The sequence below is a fragment of the Ostrinia furnacalis genome, unplaced genomic scaffold (genome assembly GCF_004193835.3).
Source record: "Ostrinia furnacalis isolate ACB-3 unplaced genomic scaffold, ASM419383v2 OfSCF2054, whole genome shotgun sequence".
NCBI classification, from domain to species: domain Eukaryota; kingdom Metazoa; phylum Arthropoda; class Insecta; order Lepidoptera; family Crambidae; genus Ostrinia; species Ostrinia furnacalis.
The window spans coordinates 1,761,475-1,781,179 of NW_021132293.1; the positions used below are offsets into that span (position 1 = coordinate 1,761,475).

At 34.6% G+C, this 19,705-nt stretch overlaps 1 protein-coding gene across 5 annotated transcripts in view; it reads right to left on the reverse strand.

The window, feature by feature from the left end:
• The window catches only part of mbl (splicing regulator muscleblind), a 343,781-nt gene that overhangs the window by 240,411 nt on the left and 83,665 nt on the right, over positions 1-19,705 (reverse strand). For 2 of the 5 annotated variants that reach the window (XM_028307005.1, XM_028307001.1), the window contains one exon: positions 5,606-5,641. The exons of the other annotated variants lie outside the window; for them this stretch is intronic. The gene's annotated coding sequence lies outside the window, so the exon portion shown is untranslated. The remainder of the gene's footprint in view (positions 1-5,605; positions 5,642-19,705) is intronic. 5 annotated transcript variants of the gene reach the window in all.

The window sequence follows — 19,705 nt, forward strand, 5'->3', positions numbered from 1 at the left end:
GCTTTTCCTCTTATATTAGCGGTACACCCACATATTCGAGTTTTCGTTTGCGAAGCTACCTGCGTATTTAAAGCTTTGCTTTTGCTCTATATTGATAAAAATATTGTCTAGAGAGGAATGTGACAGCTGAACATAATCTTTTGAGTCTTATTTTTAATCGGACAGAGTTGCTAAATCTTCATATTGAACCACGTATGTTTATAAAATCCACGCTTCATTTTCACATTAATAGACGAGTGTATTATGAAAAGTTTAATGCAAGATTATGAATCATTATCATACATTCGCATAAGCTTTGATCTTAATTTATCGATTCTCAAGTATCGACATCCGTACCTCACTACTCTAGGGTAATATTTCCTACTTTATCAAGCAGTTTGCGACGCGAATTCATCTATTTATTAACTTCACGGTAAATCACTATTAGTATAATGTCGGGACGCCTCGGTGATGGTGCATGGGGATCTAATTATCATTTGTAATAATACTAACTAAGATGATCAAATTTTATTGCTGATACTAACTTGGAGGGAAGATACGTGATATTCCCCGCTGAGATAACATTTGAGATGAATATCACGTTTCGTAATTATTTTAAATTAAATCTACATTCATATTATAAAGAAGTAAGATCTTTTTTTGTTTGTATTGAATGTAGCCTATAGATTAAGTAGTTAGAGTAGAGTAGGTATGGCGCTGGATGCAGGCCGCTACCAAACGGGCATAATGAAAAGCATTAGGTGAGGCCTATGTTCAGCAGTGGACGTCCTATGGCTAAAATGATGATGACGATGATTGAATGAACTGAAGCTACTAGACCGAAATAATAATAAGTAGTAATAAATAATAATAATATCCTTGGACATTTTACACTACGCTTTTAGTCCCAAACTAAGCGTACTGTGGGTACTAGACAACGGATATAAACATACCTAAATACTTTTTTTCATACTTAAATAAAAAGTTTTCACCATTAAAATCCTAAATTGCCTATCTCTGATGAACATATAGGCACTATAGAGTTTTACTGGCGGTACGAATTTCGCCGGTCAGCTAGTTAAACATAAAGTATTTTTTATTTAGTATGACTATGAATTAATGGAATGGCAAGCTTTTAAATCACTTCATAACGAACGAGCACCATGGAATAGGACTGGAAGACCGCCAGTTTAATGGTGCACATCGCCATGAAGTAGAAATGTGGGCACTGCAGGATATCCATGCAATAAACAGAAATATTATAATTGCTATCGTTAGTACTTAATTTAATACCCATCTCATCAAATTGCGACTTTTGGTATCATATTTTTCATTATTAACCATGATATGAACCATTTTATTTTATGAATTATATTTATTATAATATTAAATACTTAAACTGATATTACACTATTTAGAGCCAATAAACATTTCCTAGTTAGAATAATAGATGAATGGTTTTGTAGAAAATAGCTAGCTGTATTACACTACTTAATTAAAGCTTATTTGTTCATAATATCTATGATAAATGCAGTAACACTAACTCCAAGTAAATTATTATATTATTGCCTCACTAATAATGACGTATTGCAATTTATACCTATAAATTCGTTATACCGAACTTGCATCACGTACGATTCACCAGTAAAATCTAGTTAAATTAAACCCCAATCTTATTTCAATAACGTTACTGGATAATACAATTTATGCTACCGTTACCCGTTACGCACCGTTTTAACGTTATTAAGTTAGTCATTCGATACTATTAATCAATTTGGTGCATACAAACTTTACCGCCGTGTGCACTCAGCGTATTAAATTCTGACAATGACTCATGGGCGGACGCATATTCATCTTTAAATTCGAGAGAGTATTTTGTTGATGGCGGGTTCCGCCTATTTTAATGGAAAACTGACCAGTCAATGTTCAAAACTGAAAACTTTTTGGCATAAATGAAAGCCTAAAATCCCTTTAATTTTTATCTGTTGGGAAAATTTGACAGATTTTGATAGGTGGATGATAAAGCCGCTACTCAATTATGCACCAACTACACTACGTTAACATATTATCATAATTAAGTACAGTGATGCATTAGTCTTTACTTCTTTATAAAACTTTACAAGTTAAATTACATTTATGATATTCACTATATTCACTATATTCACCCTATGGGTTCATGTGGAAACACTAGCAAAAATCACGTTCTACACTTATACTGTTTTATTAATACAATCAAAACTTGCATCAATGATAAGGCAGAGAAAAATCCTGGTCAAACTGTTTTAAGCATTATCTTTCCCAAAGATTTCTCCTAATTAGGCGATACGGAACCCTAAAAGTGGCATTTAAATCACCCCTTGTAATATGAGTAACAGCTTATTTGGGACATAAATCGCGGGTACTTCGTCAACCGGCGCAATGAACGACGCAATCATTTAGAGTATGTTGTCACTGTGCGTAAGAGTGCGCTGAGTTTGTTACCTTACTGAGTTATGGTTTGAAGTCTGTAGACGATTAAGGCTGAATAAAGGGTTAAATGTGTGTCTTTTAAAGCCGATGCGTCTTAGAAAGCGATTGATTTTTAAAAATAATTTCGTGATAGTTAATAGAATATTATGGTATTTATAAATGTAGAGTAACCGTAAATTATGTTTCATTAGTTTGATCCCGAATTTTGTAGCCTATTTTACCATTTTTATACGAGTAAATAAAATTTCAGAATTGTGTCTAATTTAAGTTACTAATATGGGCCGATAGAAAATGGTTCACAATAGCAATAGGATGTCACTAAGGCTGAGTTGCACCATCTTAGTTTAACTTTAGCAAAAGTCAAAAATCTGTCAAATTCCATACAAAAAAACCGGTTATTGTCATAGTTACCGTCAAAGTATGTTGGTGCAACTCAGCCTTAGTGTTATTAGAGTAGAGGTGGGCGCCGATATAAAATTGGCCGGCGGCGGCGCGCCGACTTTTTGACCTCGGCGGCGGCGGCGTCGGCGGCGTGACCTTGTTTGACCTTTGTTCATTAGGTTTTTTTTTTAAATTTGCATTTTTAGTATCTGTTGTCAAGACTAATCAGGTGATTTGCAGTTGGTTGGGGTTTGANTAAATAAATAAATTTAATACCCATCTCATCAAATTGCGACTTTTGGTATCATATTTTTCATTATTAACCATTATATGAACCATTTTATTTTATGAATTTTATTTATTATAATATTAAATACTTAAACTGATATTACACTATTTAGAGCCAATAAACATTTCTTAGTCAGAATAATAGATGAATGGTTTTGTAGAAAATAGCTAGTTGTATTAACACACTTAATTAAAGCTTATTTGTTCATAATATCTATGATAAATGCAGTAACACTAACTACAAGTAAATTATTCGATTTTTGCCTCACTAATACTGACGTATTGCAATTTATACCTATAAATTCGTTATACCGAACTTGCATCACGTACGATTCACTAGTAAATTCTAGTTAAATTAAACCCTAATACTTATCTCAATAACGTTACTGGATAATACAATTTATGCTACCGTTACCCGTTACGCACCGTTTTAACGTTATTAAGTTAGTCATTCGATACTATTAATCAATTTGGTGCATACAAACTTTACCGCCGTGTGCACTCAGCGTATTAAATTCTGACAATGACTCATGGGCGGACGTATATTCATCTTTAAATTCGAGAGAGTATTTTGTTGATGGCGGGTTCCGCCTATTTTAATGGAAATACTGACCAGTCAATTTAAATAGTAAGAATTTGACTTTTTCTTATTTTTAGCTGTTGGAAAAATTCGTATTTTTTTGACAGGCTGACCTACACAAAGACATTTGGTTGGGACACGTGATGCATTTATTTACTTTCTCTCGTAGAATTTAACAAGGTAAGTTAAAAAATATCTCCACTCTATTCGCGATGTAGGAAAACTCTCAAAAAATGTTACTTATTATATTTTTATACTTATTACGGTTTAATCAACCAAAAACTTGTATCACTGATTTTATTTATCCGAAGAATCCGATGGATTTCAGCATCACATTTCCCAAGATATTTTTCCTAATTAGGCGATACGGAACCCTAAAAGTGGCATTTAAATCTCCCCTTGTAATATGAGTAACAGCTTATTTGGGACATAAATCGCGGGTACTTCGTCAACCGGCGCAATGAACGACGCAATCATTTAGAGTATGTTGTCACTGTGCGTAAGAGTGCGCTGCGTTTGTTACCTTACTGAGTTATGGTTTGAAGTCTGGACGGTTAAGGCTGAATAAAGGGTAAAATGTGTGTCTTTTAAGGCCGATGAGAGTTTCGAAAGCGATTGATTTTTAAAAATAATTTAATGTTAAGTAAGTAGGCACTATAGATGTACTACCTAATGTACGCAGGACTCGAAGGCGAACTGTAACAAGGAAAATAGCGGCGATACCGGTCGCAGTGATACTAGGACTTTACTGAACTAAAATAGCCGCTCAAAACAAATAAAAAAAAAGTATAGATAATTAATGGAATAAAAGATTAAGGAATTAATGTAGAGTGACCGTAATTGACGTTTCATTAGTTTAATCCAGAATTTTGTAGCCTATTTTACCATTTTTATACGAGTAAATAAAATTTCAGAATAGTGTCTAATTACTTTCATGGGCCAATAGAAAATGGTCTACTATAGCAATAGGATGATGAAGATATAAATAGAATTTCCTTTCTACTGTCAGCTCATTTTAATTGAATCAAATTGTTTAATACAAAATTCCTCTCTTTCCGTAATTTATCAAATGCGTTTCATCGTATACTAGACTCGTTTTCCAGTTTTTCACTAGACGGGTCACTCCATGTTATCTCGGAGCTTTTTGTTCTAATCTATTCTAAGGGCGGGCGCAGACAGGGGTGATGCGCTTTTCATCAGACTTTTTTATGATGCACTAATTAATCACCGACCGTGATTAATCATACCCGCAGGCACATTTAAACCTGACTTTAATGATCCGTTTGTCGGATGCTGTATTTCTTCTGCGGCACGTGCCGGGGACGGGTTTATGCTGTTTCTCTCAAGAAATTTACGGCTTCAATGAATTTTTAGCGGCGTTGAGTGTCGCGTATTGCCCGGTTAATGTGTTGTCGGTAAGTCTGGAATGTAGCAGTTTGTTTAATTGTATACCTATTGGCACTGTGACAAAGTTATGTGACAGATTTTATTGTGAGACCTATTTTATTTTATTCAGTTAAAATGTTCTGGGGAATTTAAATTAACTTTGTTTTAAAAAAATACAAGCAATTAATGGAAATTGATATAAACAATTTTTAAATAATTTCTAACGTAATAATAATGAATGAATAAAATATTATTTAAATTAAAATGTTTGTCTATTCTAATTTATTTTCTACGATTCTGATATGAAGTCATAACTTGACTTTAATTTTATACCTACTCTACAGAAGAAGTATAACGAGAAATACCGTTTTGATGTACCTAATATCAGTTGATTTTGTAGAGTCATCATGCGTAATAAACGAAAAGTTAATGTCTAAATATTATATTATGTAGCATTATAAAGTATTAGTTCATCAAAAATAAATCAACCTCAATATCGGTGAAATAAGTAATTAAACATACCGTCGAAATAACCGGTCAATCAGCGTGGCGTATTACCTGAAACAAAAACCGTTCATCAGTCATCCGGCGATGGCTTGCAATAATCGCGCTACTGAATAACACCATTCAGTGTTGAGTGATGAAAGAAAAACATGGGGAGGGTTGTGCTTTTATTGAAACCAATCTCACCACTTGCCTCGTCTGACTGCGCGAGGCTGAATGCCGTAATTGCTCCGTCATTCAGATGATCGCGGCTTCGCGCTGTCTTGTTGACTGTGTGCACGTGGCCTTACGTGCTTTGTCTTAGGGCTGCAACAAGTTTCAGTTTGCGAGGCCTTTTCTTTTCGGTTGGTGAGAATAGTTTGGGGGTAGGGATTAGTTATTCAAAAGAAGTAAGGATGATACTTTAGCTGTACTATTGATATAAGTATGATTATTTCACTGTATACTCCACAGAAATACTGGCCATACGAAATATGTATGTAACGATTTAGGTAGATACATAGAAAAGGAATGGCACAATATAAATTATCTAACCCTGTAGGTAGACTCTACAATGTAGAGGTAGGTACATTGCGTGACATAGTTTGTCATTACTTTTATGACCATTATTACTACAATTTCACAGTATGCTACATTGCTACGGTGTGCTACAGTGCTACGGTACAATGCTACAGTATTCAGCTTGTGTTTTTCATCTTACATTGAATTATATTTTTTCCAACACTATCAATTCTAATTTCTACTTGACACCGTCTAACGTTCATTTGTCTGTGCAATAAAGATTTAAGACAAAATATTATTATTTTATAGTAAAATTTCCAAATAGAATCATTTTGTTGTCTGTGTACGCAGCCTTATGCGCTTTGTCACAGGGCTGCGGCAACAAGTTTCTTTGTGAGGCCTTTCTTTTATCGTCCCTTGAGTGATTAAGACAAGTTATTCCCGTTGTGAATAGAGCTTAATCTCGTCATGGATATGTATGAATGAAGGACAGATTAAGTATTATTAAGCTAAAAATATTGGACCAAAATTGTGGGGTGCGGCCGAGCGGAAAAAAAGAAAAAAAAGATAAAGCAAGTAAAAAAACTTTAAATCGGAGACATAGTATTCTAAATAGTTGAAGTTCGGTAATAAAATAAAATAAAGATAAAGTACCTATTTACCTAAGCTAAACTAAGGTACGTACTATAGACCGCGAATAATGTTATTTTTGACGAGAAATGTTACTTACTTACTTTAATAGAAAATATTAAAAATGACAAAAAAATTAAATAAATGGAAAAAGCCATTTATTTAATTTTTTGTCATTTTTAATATTTTCTATTAAAGTAAGTACCTAGGTATACACTATTATTAGGTACTTAGTACTTTAAATGGAAACCAAAGCTGTTCTACCTACGCTTAAAATGCAAAAGATCAGTTTACGAATTATTCAGTTACTAATTATCCATCATAACCCACACCATGAAAAGTTGAAAAGCTACTTTAACAGAATGTTAAGCTCCCGCACCGCAGTGGAAGCCTTGAGAAAGCTGATTAATTTGAGGAAAAATTAAATGTTTACAGAAAAAAAATGTTAAAAAGCGCTCGTCTCGTTTCACGCTGAAAGGAATAATTCTACGCGATGAAAAATTTTAATGATTTAATTAACTTACGATGCCGCGCCGAATTTCTTATTTTGATGAAGAGCACCTACTTTGTTAGGGAATTTAATTTTTTTTCATTACATCTCTCATTATTGCTTCATAGTTGATGCAAATCGTTATTGTTTAAACGAGTTCAATTTTCGTTGGACCTTTTTTTGTCTCGATTGTCTTTTATTAATGGAAGGAAATTCTGTGTTGCCAATTAAGAGTTTTCCTCTGGGGATTCTAGTATAATAATAATTAGTATAAGTAATAATAAGTATAGTATTTGTTATAGAATGACAATTTTGTGATGAATAGATTTAGGCTTGATTTGCTTTGTCCTGGGATTATTATTAAATAAGCAAAGCTTGACTAAGTAGTAGTAACTAGAACCAAATCAACTTCATACAGAATTTATAACGTTTAGCCATTTAAATTCTTCACAAAACACTAATTATATTCCGCCAACAGGTCACCAAAGAATTCTCCCGCGAAATTAAAATGTTACTTCCCCGACTTCCCGCATTTAAAATATTTTGAAGCTTCTATTTGCCTTTCTCACCTGAGTAGTTTCAGAGGGGCAATTAATCGCCACAGTCTAGTCACGAAAAATTTTTCATTTTAATTAAAGCAGACCGTGGGATCGCCAGCTAATTAACCCATTAAGGCTCGCGTTTCGTTTCGTTCCCCCGCGTTCACTTTCTTGCGATTCGAAGGGTGAAAACGGGGATTGCACAGTCAGCGGGATCTGTCAAACTGATTACAGCTCGAGAGAGATTCTGTTGATAGTCAGATTTTTTTTGTAAAAATAATTAAATTATTCGTTGTACGTTAAAAAAACTTAAGCAACTGAAACTGCTGTTATAAAAATGTGTGAAAAACAATATGTTGGTTTTTTAAGTAGTTATCAGCGCACTACCTACGCTAAAGCTAAAAAAGTTGTCACTTTTTAAGATCGCTAAGTAGGTACTTACTTACTTTAAAATATCTTCCAAAAAATCAAAAGCAGGTAAACATAAAATACCTATATTGTTAATTCAGTTGGATATATCTAAAAATTTTTTTTTCAATACAATTTTATCAAAATAGATTCACGAAGTTAAGTCTCCAAGCATTGTTTAAAGAATTTGGACGTTTTGTATCTTATTACGACCAATTAGAAGGGAATAGGATCGGTTCGTTAAGTAAACTTTTTTTTTAATTTGGTCCACTGAGAAGCCGGGGTCTTTCCAATGGTTTCAACGTAAATAGATTTTTTTTTCATTGTGATAATATTGTGAGACGTAGCGTGTATTAGTTACTTGATAATGATAAAATATATGTAATCCTGTAAAATTAATAAGGGCATTTCGTTTATTACGTACGTTCCATGCTTTTTTGTTGTTTAAAATTTTCCAGTATCGTTGCATTTTCGCAACTCAGACCGCGTGTCTGAATTTAGTTTTATGAATCCAAAATAAAAAATCAATCAAAGCCTCTGTAATATGAAATACAGATTTTTTTTTTATGCTTAACAAGGCAGGTATTTGACCACAATCGCACCTGATGTTAAGTGGGATGCGGTCTAGGATGGTACATATCTGCCCTGTAAGTGCCTATTCACTCTCGCCTTGAAAAGGCCCGGACTATTATTTTTATTGATACAACTTCCAAAAGCTATCACATTAACCCTCCGATGCTAAAATGGCGCCGTATGATTCACACTTTAATTATTCATGCGACACCCCGATTGGGGGGAAAATATTTTTCGCTAATGCTGCATGCACACTCGCGTGCGCTTCCCAGATGCCCAAAGGCTAGTTACACACGGCCTCGTCAGCGACAATTAAGCCGGGGCCATAATTCACGGGTGACGCACGCTATCGCTACAGAAAACATCCAGTTTTAACCACCACCCACGCGTTCCCACTCGTCGCCACTGTTTGTAATTTAAATTTCGTATTTACATAGTTTATTGCAGTTTAAGAACGCAATTTGTTAATACGCAAGTACAAGGATTTATGGACTCGGAATTCCGCTGCGTCGTTCCGTACGATTTGTCATTTTCTTTGCGGTAGGTTGTGTAGCAACTAAGATTGTGCAAGATTGAAATATAACTTTCAAAATTATTTTAATACTATCCGCCTCGTAGTGATGTACAGTCGGCAGCACATCCAAATACTAGTTTCGTTGCAAAATAGCCCTTAATAGAAACACAAGATATCACTGCGTTTACCTTGTCGTCCGTGCTCACTAATAAATAACGCTGAACGTTTAGGACACCTGCACGGTGTTTTTTTTAACTCTAAACATTTTGAACTTATTGAAAATATAATGTCTGTGTTAAAAATAGAGCAAAAACAACAAGATTTAGGATTTAATAAAGTCAACAAAGAAAATAGACAAAAAATCTTTGATTAAAATGTATTTTTCGTTCGTTTGAAGTTTATTTTGATCAACAGTATTTATTGTTCGCACGTATCCGCCAACGTTATTAGAACATCGCTGACAAATGTTACAACAAAGATATAGTTTTAATTCGTTACGAAATCTTTTCCTGAGATATGACGTTACGGGACGGCCATTATTTGTCTTCAAACTGGGAATAATTTATCTTAGACTAGTCTAAGATTACGGTTCCGCTCGCGTGGGTTTTGGTGCGTCACTATTCATGACTCAGGAATATTCCGACGTAAAAAGCCTTAAGTTACTAAGAGAAAATTTCAGCTAAGTCTATTTGTATTCTGCTTAGATACCACTCGCTTGTAATACTATTCTAGCTAATCACTTTTTTAGTGTCTTAATATTGTAGCACCTAATAGATAAATCACCTAGCTAAAACAACAGTTTGTTTCAATCAAATACCGTTTAATGCTGTACTAAGGCCTCATACAGTATGTGAAATGTTATTTAAATTCAAAATGACATCATCTAGATCCATGCTAAGAGTCGAAGGCTAAAGATTCATAGCATCAGAGTAATTACAAAAAAGCTACAACTTTACCGACTGCATAGAACAAGTCGCGTCCAAAGTTCGCCGCAAATAAGTGTGTTGTTAGCCCGTTGTTTTGGAAGCATTAACTAACTTGAGAGCGCGCCAAAAACGGAAACATTTTAGCGCTCGCGGTCCGACTCGTGTAGGTAGCTGTGTCGAGCGGTCAAGCGCGATTTGTTGTTGTTGTTGTTCCTAGGATACAACAATGGTAACACAGGGCCTGATGTTGCCAGTACGTAAATTAGGGCGTCTTTAAATTACTACCCTTTTTGCCCAATTATTTGCGTGCTATTCCCTCTACTAATTTTGTGAACGTGTCAGCTGTTTAGTGTTTGTATATGGTTAAATATTTGTGAGGTTCCAAATTTGTAATCAACATAATTGCATTTAAAAAAAAACATCATGGACAAAACAAAATAAGTTTTATAAATAAAAATACTAGGCTGAGGCAAAGTTAAGGAGAAGAAGAAAAAAGTGCCTTATGAATGCCGGATACCCAAAGAACAACAATATTTCCGTAGCTCAAGGACTGAAATTTAAAGGCCATAATACCTGCAATTAAACTGGCCCTTAAGCCCAAAACAAAAAACGCGGAAAATGAGGATTTCCAGTTGCCCAAATGGTTCAATTCCCCATCACAATAGCAGTCACTTCAATTCAGAAAAACAGGCCTAAACTGCGGGGTCGTAAAATGAAACATTTATAAAACGTCGCTAAATAATTGGGATGAAAGCTCACTGGTTTAAACGGGCTCCATCGGTCACGGGCTAACACGAACAAATAAAGTGTTTTATTGCTCTCACGTCCATTGAAGCGTTTGTAGTGGCGCCACTGGTCCAGGAGCCTTTGTTAGAATTATGCAACTTTTGCTACGGCTGAGGTTGGAATCGGTTGGATACCCATCCATACTCGATCGTTCATGCTGCGATTGGATTTTGAATTTTTGAATGGAGATTAATGATGATCGTTGGATGTGCTGCAGCGGTTAACACCTGCACGGTTATTAATTTTTGATAAATATAATGATACCTACTCAAGACGAGGATTCGGCGAACGTCTACGTATGAATGCAAGCAATTTTCTGCTCACGAGGGATATTTCAATTTAAATCACTAAAAATAGTAGCATGTTAGGTAGTCAATGAAACTTGAATTGTTAGAATACCCAAATATTATTATTCACCCAAAATACTTAATATTCATAATACTGCTTTCAATTTGTATTTCTATTTCCACTAAACCACCACCCACATCACATTATACCCAGGTACTTTCTCGAGAATACCCTTTGCTCCGCAGATAAAGACTCGAGAGGATTATATTAAAACTTCCATTTGTTCGTAGAGCCGAATCAGTCTATAACACAGGCATGGCCAGCTCGTAACATTTGGTTCGATCGCTATCTTGTTTGCTTTTATCCTTATAGAAAATTTCGTGCATCCCAGTGAATGCATCGGACCTCCCAATATCAAGCGGATTATCCGGCGTAAAACGGCATAAGTTGTCTCTGTTTACCTTAAAATAGGACCTTGCGGTTTGGTGGTAGAGTTGGAATTCGTGTGGTGGTGAACGAATTTGTATTTTGCCTAAATATCGGTAACGGATTGGCGTGGCTATACGCGGAGAGATAAGAGTTGCATAGTGATACATTGAATGGATTACCAGTCTAAGGTCGCTTTGTATTCTCACATGGAATATGTATTATTTACGTGCCATTCTCTGCTGCGATCTTACAAAAGGGATTTCTTANAATTTCTTACGGGCACGGTGTGTGCAATATCATACTGCAGAAGGATTACTGTGCTGTATGCTTCAAGGATTTCATTTTACTTAAATCTCTTGTTTCGGAACATAATGCAATTTGTGACGAGAGTATGGTTAACAAAATGTGGCAAAAAGATGAGTTTTCTTCAAGTGTGCTGCTATTCCTATTCTATTATATTTATACATGAAGAAATCATACCAAAAACCTAAAAAAAACTAAGCACGGCTTGTTCTAAAGGCGACTAGATAACAAATTTCCTCCCTTAAGACACAAAATAAATTTGAATCTGTAAAACCACAGTTGACGTTGTAAACAGAACAGTTAATAAAATTGTCACCGCCGATTAGTCAACGATAGTACCTACTTACTAAATAATCAAACTAAAACAATATTTGGAATTTAGTTGATTTAATCATAATAAATCCGTTAACGTTTGACGGATTTAATCGCAACTTGGTGACTGTAAATTAATTTATTTAGATAGTGTTGATATTGATATTTATTATGACATAATACTATCGCTGAACTATGTAGATTTGGATTAAGTTTGAGTTAATTAATAGTTGCAAATCAGATAATTCGCTCTAAATATGTATTGTGATTATTTACTAAGTAGGTCCATAAGTAGTGTTAAAGTAAGTTCTTTTTTCTTTTAGAGGTGATTTTTCTGTTTTTTTAAGTAAAAGTGTGCGTCCCTAGCTTAAAATTAGCTACGGACGCACACATTTTTATTTTCGTTCTTTAATATCAAATGTTCTTTATCTATAAGAAATTACAATAGGTAGTTAAGTAGTCTTTTTGTATAATGAAACAAAGTTACAAAATCGAATGATAAAGAAACACCCCCCTAAACTATAGCAACTTCAGTAACAAACTGAATCTGATCCATTATTCCATCCACCTGCTAGCAGCTAAATGTGTTTGTATTAAAAAGTCATTAAGGATCAATATTGACAGTGGAGGACGGCGAACTGGTCTAAATTCCGATGTTTGCCGACCATATTGCCCCGCTATATGCATAGCGGCGGGTTAGGGAGAGGCTACATAGTAACACACCTATATTTATCCACAGTCTACTTTTTTAATAGGAAAACAGAACACAGTAACGTATGTGTGGTTTGTTACAATTATGATCATAACTGTCAAAACTGGCGTAGGCTTTTTTTTATGTGACAGGAGGCAAACGAGCAGACGAGGCTAAGGCTTAATTTGCCCTTTAAAACATGGTATTTTCTTTATTTTCAAAGCTATCATAATCAAGGTAATCTCTCTTGTGGCCACTCTTGTGGCGGAGTTTTGGGTTGACACTGCGTAGGTTTGTTGTCGACACGAAAAGAAGAAGGTAATCCTAACAATGTGTCGTGTCAGGGCATCGAATCCAGAACCTCCGAATCACTAACCACTGGAATACGCAGGCGATGATATAAGAAGCGAAGGAGACTTATGAATGCAAGAGCGAGAATGCTAGAACGGTGTCAATTTTTTCAGGATCTAAATAAACTCCATTTATAGATCTTGAAAAACTACACTCATATCAATATTATAATAAAAAAAGCACTAGCTTTTAATAACTGCACAAATCAAGCAAACAAAACAAAACGACCGCGTTAGCTTGCTATTCATATTTGAAATTCCCGACGCGTTCAAAACAATATTCCTACACTCTGAAAGTGCTAAAACAATATACTTCCAGGTTTAAATCATGGTCTGTCATGTGATAACTGAAATCGGTCTTTATTGCAAACGCTGTAAAGTAATACAGGGTGAAATTGCAGCAAACAGTTGTATTTTTTTAATACGCTCTATAGTACAATAAACTCGTATATTTTATCTTTATCGCAAATATTTTTAATCGCAGTATTTTTCGAAAATAAAAAATTAAAGGTTTATTATTCTATGACCGAAGTAAATATTATCCATGTGTGCCAATTTTGAAACCACGCGCAGGGGATAATAATGAAATTTGAAAAAAAAAATTTCTTTACGTAATTCGATTAAGGGCTGATTTTTCGTACGTCTGATAACTTTGAACTGAAGAATAAGTTGACAATTTTAATATGGGAAATATGACAAAATGACAAGTTTATTCTTCCGATATAAGATATCTGGCGATTGAATAATCAGCCCTAAATCTAGTTACTGATTCTGAATTGCTCCTTTTGGCGACTGTTTGCAAAGTCACCCTGTATGTATTTGTGCAGCGTTGCGTTGGAAACGTATTTCGGATGTTCGTGAAAAATGCAGCAGCTATTATGCGGTATGAATTTGCATAAAACAATAGACGTGCGTGTTAGTTTATTATAAAACCTTGTACCGTGTAACTGGCTGTCCTTAGCTACTGTGGTATACAAGTCTTTAAAAAACTATAGACAACAAGACACTTATCAAATCAGTAAAAGCATTTTAGAAAGTAGGAGCAAAAATACAACCGACAATATTAAGTAAGTTTTAACCGACTTAAAAAAGGAGAAGGGTCTATGTTTGATGTAAATTTTTTAACCCAATTAAGGAATAGTTGAGATAACGACTGTAGGTATTCTTGATGTCTTCTAATGTAATACAAACCTATGAAAATATAAACAACTGAAAGTCGACTAGAAGTATCGTATTTCACTTGTTTTCTATTTTCTAGATTCAATGGATTCAGTTAAGAGTAGGCGCACACCGTTCATTTTTAGTTGGCCGATAGTTGTGCCCGATTTTAAATTGTATGAAGAATCGGCCAAATCGAATCGGTGTAGTGTGCGCACACCCATACATGCCCATACTGATCAACTGCCCGACTAAACTATCGGCCGACGAAAAATCAACGGTGTGCGCCTACTCTAAATGTTTCCAGTTTAAGGTTGGTAGGTAAATTGTGAGTTACATTGATCGAGATAGGACTTTTTTATTTTCAAGGCGAGAGTAAAAAGGTACTTGCAGGGCAAATAATATGTATCATCCTAAACTGCATCTTACTTAACACCAGATGCGATTGCGGTCAAATACCTGCCTTGTTAGGTATAAAAAAAAATCGTGAAAAGCACTAGCAGTAATTTGTTTAGTGCAACTGTAAAGATAAGAGTATCTATATCAAACTGTACAGTTTTCTTGCAAAATCGCACCCATAAAATTACATAAACTGCCGCAATCTATAGCTCGGCTGTACATAGATCAAAGACACGCCAGTGAGCCCCAACCCTAAAGTGCAGCGTGACAGCATCGTAATGGATAGTTACCTCCGCGGACGTCCGCCGTCGATCACTGACACGGCCTAATTACATGTAAATAAATACAGGGCGTCCGATCTGATCCTACAGTCAANATTTCTTACGGGCGCGGTGTGTGCAATATCATACTGCAGAAGGATTACTGTGTTGTGCGCTTCAAGGATTTCATTTTACTAAATCTCTTGTTTCTTAAGGAACATAATGCAATTTGTGACGAGAGTATGGTTAACAAAATGTGGCAAAAAGATGAGTTTTCTTCAAGTGTGCTGCTATTTCTATTCTATTAGATTTATACATAAAGAAATCATACCAAAAATCTATTAAACTAAGCACGGCTTGTTCTAAAGGTGACTAGATAACGAACTTCCTCCCTTAAAGACACAAAATAAAATATAGTAAGTAGGTATGTATATCATGTAAACTCATTCTCATTAGAATCTGTAAAACCACAGTTGACGTTGTAAACAGAACAGTTAATAAAATTGTCACCGCTGATTAGTCAACAATAGTAGGTACCTACTAAATAATCAAACTAAAACAATATTTGGAATTTAGTTGATTTAATCATAATAAATCCGTTAACGTTTGACGGATTTAATCGCAACTTGGTGACTGTAAATTAATTTAGTTAGGTAAATGGTGTTGATATTGATATTTATTATGACATAATACTATCGCTAAACTATGTAGATTTGGATAAAGTTTGAGTTAATTAATAGTTGCAAATCAGATAAGTAATTCAATCCAAAGATTTTGGGTCTATTTACCAATATTGTGATTATTTACTAATATAAGTTCAGGAAGAAGTAGAAGTACAGAACGCATTTTTTTTTAGATACTAAAGCAATGTAAATAGATACATATAAGTATCAATGACGTCATGAAAGACTAAGAGCTAGTGACGCAACATTATGTATTATTTTAGTTCTCTTATGTATTCTAATGTTCTTTAACTATAAGAAATTATAATAAGTTGTTTTTTTGTTTATTTAAACAAAGTTACAAAATCGAATGAATTAAGAAACACCCCAAACTATAGCAACTTCAGTAACAAACTGAATCTGATCCATTATTCCATCCACCTGCTAGCAGCTAAATATGTTTGTATTAAAAAGTCATTAAGGGTCAATATTGACAGTGGAGGACGGCGAACTGGTCTAAATTCCGATGTTTGCCGACCATATTGCCCCGCTATATGCATAGCGGCGGGTTAGGGAGAGGCTACATAGTAACACACCTATATTTATCCACAGTCTACTTTTTTAACAGGAAAACAGAACACAGTAACGTATGTGGGGTTTGTTACAATTGTGATCATAACTGTCAAAACTGGCGTAGGTTTTTTTTTTATGTGACAGGAGGCAAACGAGCAGACGAGGCTAAGGCTTGATTTGCCCTTTAAAACACGGTATTTTCTTTCTTTTCAAAGCTATCATAATCAAGGTAATCTCTCTTGTGGCCACTCTTGTGGCGGAGTTTTGGGCTGACACTGTGTAGGTTTGTTGTCGACACGGAAAGAAGAAGAAGGTAATCCTAACAATGGGTCGTGACAGGGCATCGAATCCAGAACCTCCGAATCACTAATCACTGGAATAACCAAGCAGGTGATGATATAACATGCGAAGGAGACTTATGAATGCAAAGCGAGGATGCTAGAATGGTGTAAATTTTTTTAGGATCTAAACCCCATTTATAGAAAAACTATACAATATTTCAATCAGAAAAGCACTGGTTTTTAATAACTGCACAAATCAAGCAAACAAAACAAAACACTCGCGTTAGCTTGCTATTCATATCTGAAATTCCCGACGCGTTCAAAACAATATTCCTACATTCTGAAAGTGCTAAAACAATATACTTCCAGGTTTAAATCATGGTCTGTCATGTGATAACTGAAATCGGTCTTTATTGCAAACGCTGTAAAGTAATACAGGGTGAAATTGCAGCAAACAGTTATATTTTTTTTACTGTGCTCTAAAGAACAATGTAACTTTATCGTCATTATTATTAACCGTGGTATTTTAAAAAAAAAAAAGACTTAAAAAAACTTTGCAATTAACTGTGTGTGCGTATTTTTCTATGAACGAAGTAAATTATCCACGTGTGCCAATTTTGAAACCGCGCGCAGCGGATATAAATACTCTTTAAAATTAAAAAAACAAAATGTTTTCATTACGTTAATCGATTAAGTTACTGATTTTGAGTCACTCTTTTGGCAACTGTTTGCAAAGTCACCCTGTATGTATTTGTGCAGCGTTGCGTTGGAAACGTATTTCGGATGTTCGTGAAAAATGCAGCAACTATTATGCGGTATGAATTTGCATAAAACAAAAGACGTGCGTGTTAGTTTATTATTAAACCTTGTATCGTGTAACTGGCTGTCCGTAGCTACTGTGGTACAAGTCTTTAAAAAACTAAGTATAGACAACAAGACACTTATCAAATTAGTAAAAGCATTTTAGAAAGTAGGAGCAAAAATACAACCGACAATATTAAGTAAGTTTTAACCGACTTAAAAAAGGAGGAGGATCTATGTTTGGTGTTAACTTTTTAACTTAATTAAGGAATAGTTGAAATAACTGTAGGTATTCTTGATTGATGTCTTCTAATGTAACACAAACCTATGAAAATATAAACAACTGAAAGTCGACTAGACTAGTCGTATTTCACTTGTTTTCTATTTTCTAGATTCAATTAAATGTTTCCAGTTTAATATTGGTAGGTAAATTGTGAGTTACATTGATCAAGATAGGATTTTTTTTATTTTCAAGGCGAGAGTGAATAGGCACTCGCTGGGAAGAATATGTATCATCCTAGACTGCATCTCACTTAAAACCAATTGCGATTGCGGTTAAATGCCTGCCTTGTTAGGCATAAAAAAATCGTGAAAAGCACTAGTTAGTTTAGTACAACTGTACACTACTGTACAGTTAAGAGTATCTACATAAAACTGTAAATTTTTCATGCAAAATCGCGCACACTACAACTACATAAACTACCTCAATCTATAGCTCGGCTGTACATAGATCAAAGACACGCCAGTGAGCCCTAACCCTAAAGTGCAGCGTGACAGCATCGTAATGGATAGTTACCTCCGCGGACGTCCGCCGTCGATCACTGACACGGCCTAATTACATGTAAATAAATACAGGGCGTCCGATCTGATCCGACAGTCAACCCTCTCGTGTTATCGGTCTTTGCTTCAGTTTTATTCTTGAGCGGATAATGCTATGATGATACCGAGGAGAACTGGTAGTGAGAGCTAGTTTTTACCTGACTGTGACGCAAAGGAGGAAATTTTATTATTAATTATCTTAAGAGTGACACAGCCTATTTACATTTACGTTGAGCGGATAATGCTAACAATAAGACACCAACTGGTAGTGGAGAGTAGGAGTTAAGAGCTAATTTTTACTTGACTGCGTGACGAAAAAGAAGGTAATGTTTATCAGATGAAGTTAGCTATGTTTGTGTCTCTGTAGAAATAGAGAGAGAGAATGGCTGAAAATCTGCTTTTGAACATTCATGAATCGATTTGCCTTAATCTAAAGATACGACGGTATTAATCATCATATTTTAACAAAGAAACTAGTAGACATTGTGAAAAAATGTTATCGAACTATGATGTGGAGTAAAGCATCATAATATGGTTGAATAGATAGTTGTGCTCGAATAATGATTTGGTTTACCTACCTATGTATTCCAACTGTAGACGATTCTTTGAACTACAAAATGCAATGGAATTTAATATTGACTAACGATGTCGTTATTGACGTTAATTTTCATGTTAAATGGTCGTTCGTTCGTTTCAAAGACTCATTTAAATCATTGTAACTGATGAGTATTAAAAAGAAGTATAACTAATGTATTGCTTGTTTGTATTCACAGTGCCAAATGAGAGTTACCAGTGAAATATTATTTGAATAATATACACTAAGAGCAAATAAGTTATTAATTTAATTAATTATTAATAATACATCAAGAACCATTCCAATAAAGTAACATTTATTTACGTGGGTAGGATTTATTAGATATTAAAGAAACCAATTCAAATAACGAAAAAGCTCAGACATTCCCTCAGATTTTCATCATATTAAATTGATACAGCTAATTTATTATGATTATTAATTTCGTAAATTATTATTGAACAAAATATGATTCAGAAATGTGATCAGTTATATCACGTTGCTATTGCTGATTATTATTAATGAAAATAATAACCTTTATTAGACTTTAAATAACAACTAAGTAGGTACCTACTTACTTTTTTTGAGTAAAATAATTTCATGTTATCTATTATTTGCATTTTCTAATAATACCCTTATAGGCTTATATCTATTTCTGGTGCGTTAGAAACTGTTCTTACACGAAACTACCCTCGTAACGCACGCGGACCGCAATTGATCGTAAACTACCTTCAAGATCCAATGTACAGTTGTCAGCAGACCAAATTTTTGGTTGCAATATACCATCTATTACAACTACCATAAGATTCCATATTGTAGGTATAACTTGATGGGCCGTCTGTACTCGATACCAG